The following is a 6,681-nucleotide window of genomic DNA, read 5'->3' on the forward strand; positions in this document are numbered from 1 at the left end:
AGGAGTAGGGGGAGTTAGACGTACAGGCAGTGCAGAATGAAGCTGAAAGGAGCGGGTAGAGGGGTAGCGCACGTAGACTGCTGTGCGGGGGGACGGCACGCCTGTAGGGAGTGGTAGGACACGCCCATGAATGGTTGGCCGCGCCCGCTGACGTACGGGTTGGCCACGCCCAGAGGCTCCGGCTGAAGGTGGAAGCAGTAGCGGAGGAATCCTCCTGTGGAAGGTGGATGGGGAGCCGCTGTAGTGCTGTCACTGGAGCGCTGGGTGACAACCCTGGGCTGTGATTACGGGTCAGGAGGAGAGCAACGCATCATACTGAGACAGGGGAGCTGCATGCATGCTGGGAACAAATAACACTGGATAGAAATATATATATATGTGTGTGTGCAAATCCAACAAACCCTACACAGGTGTATAAGCTGCAAAATAAAAAAAATTGTTGGTAATTTCTTTTCTATAAATGTAACTATATCATTATATTTTTCTTTCAGTACTCTTGTATATATAAATATATTCTTATTAGATTGTAAACTCTAAAGAGCAGGGCACTCTGATTCCTCCTGTATTAATCACTTTCCTACTGAACACTTTCACCTCCTTCCTGCCCAGATCAATTTCCAGCTTTGAGCGCTGTCACACTTTGAATGACAATTGCGCGGTCATGCAACACTGTACCCAAACTAAATGTTTATCATTTTTATCATTTATTTTTTTTACACAAATAGAGTTTTCTTTTAATGGTATTTAATCACAACTGGGGTTTTTTTTTTTTTTAGTTTTTGCTGGAAAAAAAAAAGAAAATTATTTGTTATATCTTTTTGAAAACAGGTAATTCTTCTCCTCTGATGTGCGCTGATGAGGCTGCACTGATGGGTTATGACAGGCGGCACTGATAGGTAGTTGTGGGTGGCACTGATGGGCACTAATAGGCGGCACTGATTGGTAGTTATGGGTAACACTGATGGGCACTTATAGGTGACACTGATGGGTAGTTATGGGTGGCACTGATAGTTCGCACTGATGGGTAGTTATCAATGGCACTGGTAGGTGGCACTGATTGGCAGCACTACCGGCCACTGATAGGTGGCACTGATTGGAAGCACTGGTGGACACTGATTAGCAGTATTAGTGGGCACTGATTGGTAGCACTACCGGCCACTGATAGGTGGCACAGATTGCAAGCACTGGTGGACACTGATTAGCAGTATTAGTGGGCACTGATTGGCAGCACTACTGGTCACTGATAGGTGGCACAGATTGGAAGCACTGGTGGACACTGTTTAGCAGTATTAGTGGGCACTGATTGGCAGCACTACCGGCCACTTATAGGTGGCACAGATTGGAAGCACTGGGGGACACTGTTTAGCAGTATTAGTGGGCACTGATTGGCAGCACTACCGGCCACTGATAGGTGGCACTGATTGGAAGCACTGGTGGAAACTGATTAGTGGGCACTGATTGGCAGCACTACCAGCCCCTGATAGGTGGCACAGATTGAAAGCACTGGTGGACACTGTTTAGCAGTATTAGTGGGCACTGATTGGCAGCACTACCGGCCACTGATAGGTGGCACAGATTGGAAGCACTGGGGGACACTGTTTAGCACTGATTGGCAGCACTGATGGCCCCTAAGAGGTGGGCACTGATTAGCAGCACTGTTGGGTCCAATGACCATGTAACAGAAGCCAGTTATCGGCTTTCCTCTTCTCTGACAGTATGTGGAGAGAAAAGCCCATAACTGGCTTGTGTTTACATTCTGTGATCAGCTGTCATTGTCTGACAGCTGATCACATGCTAAAGGGCCGCTGTGATTGGCCCTTTACCTCAATCTGTGATCAGCCAAATCCAAAGGACTCTATAATCACAGAGCACGTTACATGATCACAGGAGGACGTCAATATGCACCCTCCCATCATTGGAAGCCTGCAATGTAGCTGTCTTTCGGCTATAGCGCGGGCGGGAAGTGGTTAAATTGTATTGCAATCATACTGTTTGCCCTCATGTTGTAAAGTGCTGCGTAAACTGTTGTCACTATATAAATCCTGTTATATAGTAATAATATCTGGTACTTCTTAAGCCCAGGTTCACACTAGCACAATGAGGAAAACATCATGTGTGTTTCCTGCACCGCATTCAAAGCACACTGCTGCAGTTGTCAGTGCAATCTTAACGACCCCCTAAACATAGGTCGCAAACTTACTGTGTTTCCCGGTACTGGTACCATGAGATCTGGTTACAGCGGGGGTCCAAAATTGCTGCATATACGACTTTGGTTAAAATTAATGGGCTCAAATTGCACCAAACTGAATCGTTTGTGAATTGAACAGGAATGCGGTTCAGTTCCTGTGCAATTCACATGCCGTTGATACCGTGAACCAGGGTTTAGGGCCAGTTCACACCACATGCAGTCCAGTGGGAACTGGCAAAAAAGAAAGAAAAGGTGAAATATGCACTGAAACACATTGGAAACGCACCGGATTGCATAAAAAATGTGCATGCAGAAATGCTTTCTGAACAGAAAAGTGTGGTGTGAACCAACATATACAGTATATAAATATTACACAGTACTCTGATATAATAAAGATGTATATTAAAAAATACAAGGAGACCCTTATAGTGCTGCCTTCATAAACAAATCAGGGGTACAGACTACACACACAGGTGTACAAGACACACAAGAAATATAAATGTACACACCTGGGGGGGGGGGGGGGGTTACTAAAACAGGGGCAGACAGAATCAGTCTGCAGCACTCAGCTAACAATTTGTATTAATGTGCATAAAGAAGCCAAGGAAAAATTTCCAAAAGGCATCAAATTACAGATTAGACATTCTTATAATATGTCAACAAAAGTAAGATTTTATTTCCATTATTTACACTTTCAAAATAACAGAAAACAAAAACATAGCGTCTGCAAAAGTTTGGGCACCCTGCAGACTTAATATCTTGTACTGCCCCCTTTGGCAAGTATCACAGCTTGTAAACGCTTTTTGTAGCCAGCCAAGAGTCTTTCAATTCTTGTTTGAGGTATCTTTGCCCATTCTTCCTTACAAAAGTCTTCCAGTTCTTTGAGATTTCTGGGCTGTCTGTCACGCACTGCTCTTTTAAGGTCTATCCATAGATTTTCAATTATGTTGAGGTCAGGAGATTGTGAAGGCCATGGCAAAACCTTCAGTTTACGCCTCTTGATGTAATCCCCCGTGAATTTCGAGGTGTGTTTAGGATCATTATCCATTTGTAGAAGCCATCCTCTCTTTAACTTCAGCTTTTTCACAGATGGCATCAAGTTACCATACAAAATTTGCTGAAATTTTATTGAATCCATTTTTCCTTCAACTCGTGAGATGTTCCCTGTGCCACTGGCTGCAATACAACCCCAAAGCATGATTGATCCACCCCCATGCTTAACAGTTGGACAGGGATTCTTTTCATTAAATTCTGTGCCGCTTCTTCTCCAAATGCACCTTTGCTCATTCCAACCAAAAAGTTCAATTTTAACCTCATCGGTCCACAGAACTTGTTTCCAAAATGCATAAGGCTTGTCTATATGTTCGTTTGCAAAGTTCAAACGCTGATTTTTGTGGTGAGGACGTAGAAGAGGTTTTCTTCTGATGACTCTTCCATGAAGACCATATTTGTACAAGTATCTCTTTATAGTGGAATAGTGTACCACAACTCCACTGTCTGCCAGATCTTTCTGGAGGGATCGTGCAGTCAAACGTGGGTTTTGAATTGTTTTTCTCACAATCCTGCAAGCTGTTCTGATGTTTTTCTTGGTCTTCCAGATCTTGCTTTAACTTCCACTGTTCCTGATGACTGCCATTTCTTAATTACATTCCGAACAGAGGATATTGACATCTGAAAACGCTTTGCTATCTTCTTATAGCCTTCTCCAGCTTTGTGAGCGTCAACTATTTTCAGTTTCAGTTTTCTAGACAACTGATTAGAAGATCCCATGGTGCTGATTGTTGGGGCAAGGTCAGATGAGTCTGGGCATTTAAAACCTTTGAGATTGACATCACCTGGTCTTCCCAGACGATGATTGAGAACAATCCATGACACTGGCAGGTCTCAGCCTTGCAAAGGGGGCAGTGCATGCTATAAATTCTGCAGGGTACCCAAACTTTTGCAGACGCCATTTTTTTGTTTTCTGTAATTTTGAAAGTGTCAATGATGGAAATAAAATCTAACTTTTGTTGACATATTATACGAATGTCTAATCTGTAATTTGATGCCTTTTGGAGATGTTTCCACCTTTCTTTGGCTTCTTTATGCACATTAATACAATTTTTTACCTGGGATGCCCAAACTTTCGATCCCCACTATAGCTCTTAATTGTAGGAGAGGCATGCAAGGGTAGATTTACTAAAACTGGTGCACACAGAATCTGGTGCAGCTGCGCATAGTAACCAATCAGCTTCTAACTTTAGCTTGTTCAGTTAAAGAATAAGTTAACTTTTTAGAAAAAAATAATAAATGCACATTTTTTTTTTTTCGCAGGTAAAACAAATTTGCATTTATTATTATTATTATTTTTTTTTTTTGGAGCCTGTAAAGCATTGCACCAGAGATCAGCAGATCTCCTGCAGAACTGTCAGTGTATCTGTGTGCCCATACATCCCGTAAAAGCAAGCAGATACAATTTGACAGGAAGAAGCAATGAACTAACACTGCACTCAACAGCGCCATGGTTGTTCATTGAAAACTACAAACTGACAGCCGCAAAGGATGTCGGGGCTTGTAGTTCATTCACACACAGAGCTGTGTGAATGAATGATGTGGCTGTGTGGGCGGAGTCCCGGGCTGATTTTAAAAAGTGACAGCCAGTAAGGGGCAGTTCTCCCTGTACTGCTGTCAAGGGGGGGGGTAAACTTAGGCAGCAGCTGCAGTATTGGGTACATGTTCTAGAAGGGGACAACACATTATGTGGAGAGGCTGCTCACCCCAATGTATCTGGAAAGAAAAAGGACAAAATGGGCCCCCCAGGGGTTTTTAGGCAGCAATGAGTAGAACTATATGTATAAAAATAATATCTTTATTGAATTTTTTTTTTTTATAAAATCCATTAAAAAATAGAGCATAAGCTATGAGCTTGGTTACAGTCAAAAATACATTAGTCATAGATTATTCAAAAATAGTCACAATTGCAAACCATCACATATGAAGAGGGAACTCCGACGCGTTTTGACCTGTAAAGTGAGGTCTTTCTCAAGGGGTATGTGACATCTACAAAAAAATATATATATTACATAATTGATAAACATGTAATATTACATCAGTATAATAACATTATACAAAAGTAGGTAAACATATAAACATAAAACTTTACCTAAGCAATAGTGAGTAACTAATGACCAAAATGCGTTTTCATGGTTTCTTGAGCTTCCCCAGAGATGGAGAGGGTTATCGTGCTCCTAAAGAGGAAGACCCGGACACACACAGGACTGCAAGGAGCCACACCTAAAATCGGGTGGAACATGTTCCCGAAAGTGAACTTCTCCTTTAGGCTCCATTCACATCTAGCCATTTCGGATCGCGGGTATCTGCATGATTCTGCCCGCAATTCCCAAATCCCCGCAAAACGTGGGACGCCCTTGCGGTCACATTACTTTCAATGTCACCCTAATTGTAGGTTGAACTTCTTTTGAGCGACAGGCATATCGATATTCTGTTCCGGAACTTCTTTTGGGTGACAGGCGTCCTGCGGATCTGTTTGCACAATTTTGAAGGGATTTGTCGGCCGACAGTCACTGCAAAATCGTGCAGACAGAATTGCAGGATGCCTGTCGCCAAAATGAAGTTCCAGGAACAGAATCGCGGGAAGCCTGTCGCCCAAAAGACGTTCGCCCTGCGATTGGGGTGCCATGGAAAGTAATGGAATCACATTCCATTCTGCCGGCTATCTGGACCGCCAAGGTGTGAATGGAATCTAAAGGATAAGTTCACCTTCGGGAACATGTTCCACCCGATTTTAGGGTAGAACATGTAACATGTACCCAATACTGCAGCTGCTGCCCAATTTTCTGGCGGCTGACAGTCGCGGCAAATTCACGCCGCGATTGGGATGCCATTGAAAGTAATGGGATCGCAAGCGCATCCTGTTTTGCGGCGATTCAGCCTGTGATCCAGAATGCCTAGGTGTGAATGGAGCTTGAAGCTTTGAAAACCTAGAAGCTGATTGATTACTATGCACAGCTGCACCAGATTTTATGGCAGATAAAACTATTGGTTATACAGTGATCATCACTGTATAAGTAATTAACAGTGTAAGGGTAATATTATGTAATAGTATTATTATTTTTTTTTTACATACTGTCCCCAGTCAGTGTCCCTGATCACTGCAACCCCAGTCATCTGATGATACTGTACTGCACTGGTAACAGTATGCAAAAAAAAATGTGAAAACATTTTTTTTTAAATTATTTTCTTAATTTTCCATAAAATTTTGACAAAAAAAAAATACAATTTCAAAAAACACGCCATGCCTCTTACTAAGTGCCCCAGACTGTCTTCTTTAAAAAAGGGTGTTATTTGAGGGATATTTTTACTGTCCTGGCATTTTGGGGCCTCAGGAAATTAGATAGGCCGTCATTACATCAGGATTGATCAATTTTGGAATATATATACCATAGTTTGTAGACTCTTTAACTTTCACACAAACCAATTAATATACACTTATT

Source organism: Pelophylax lessonae (genome assembly GCF_965119305.1).
Source record: "Pelophylax lessonae genome assembly, chromosome: 6".
NCBI classification, from domain to species: Eukaryota; Metazoa; Chordata; class Amphibia; order Anura; family Ranidae; genus Pelophylax; species Pelophylax lessonae.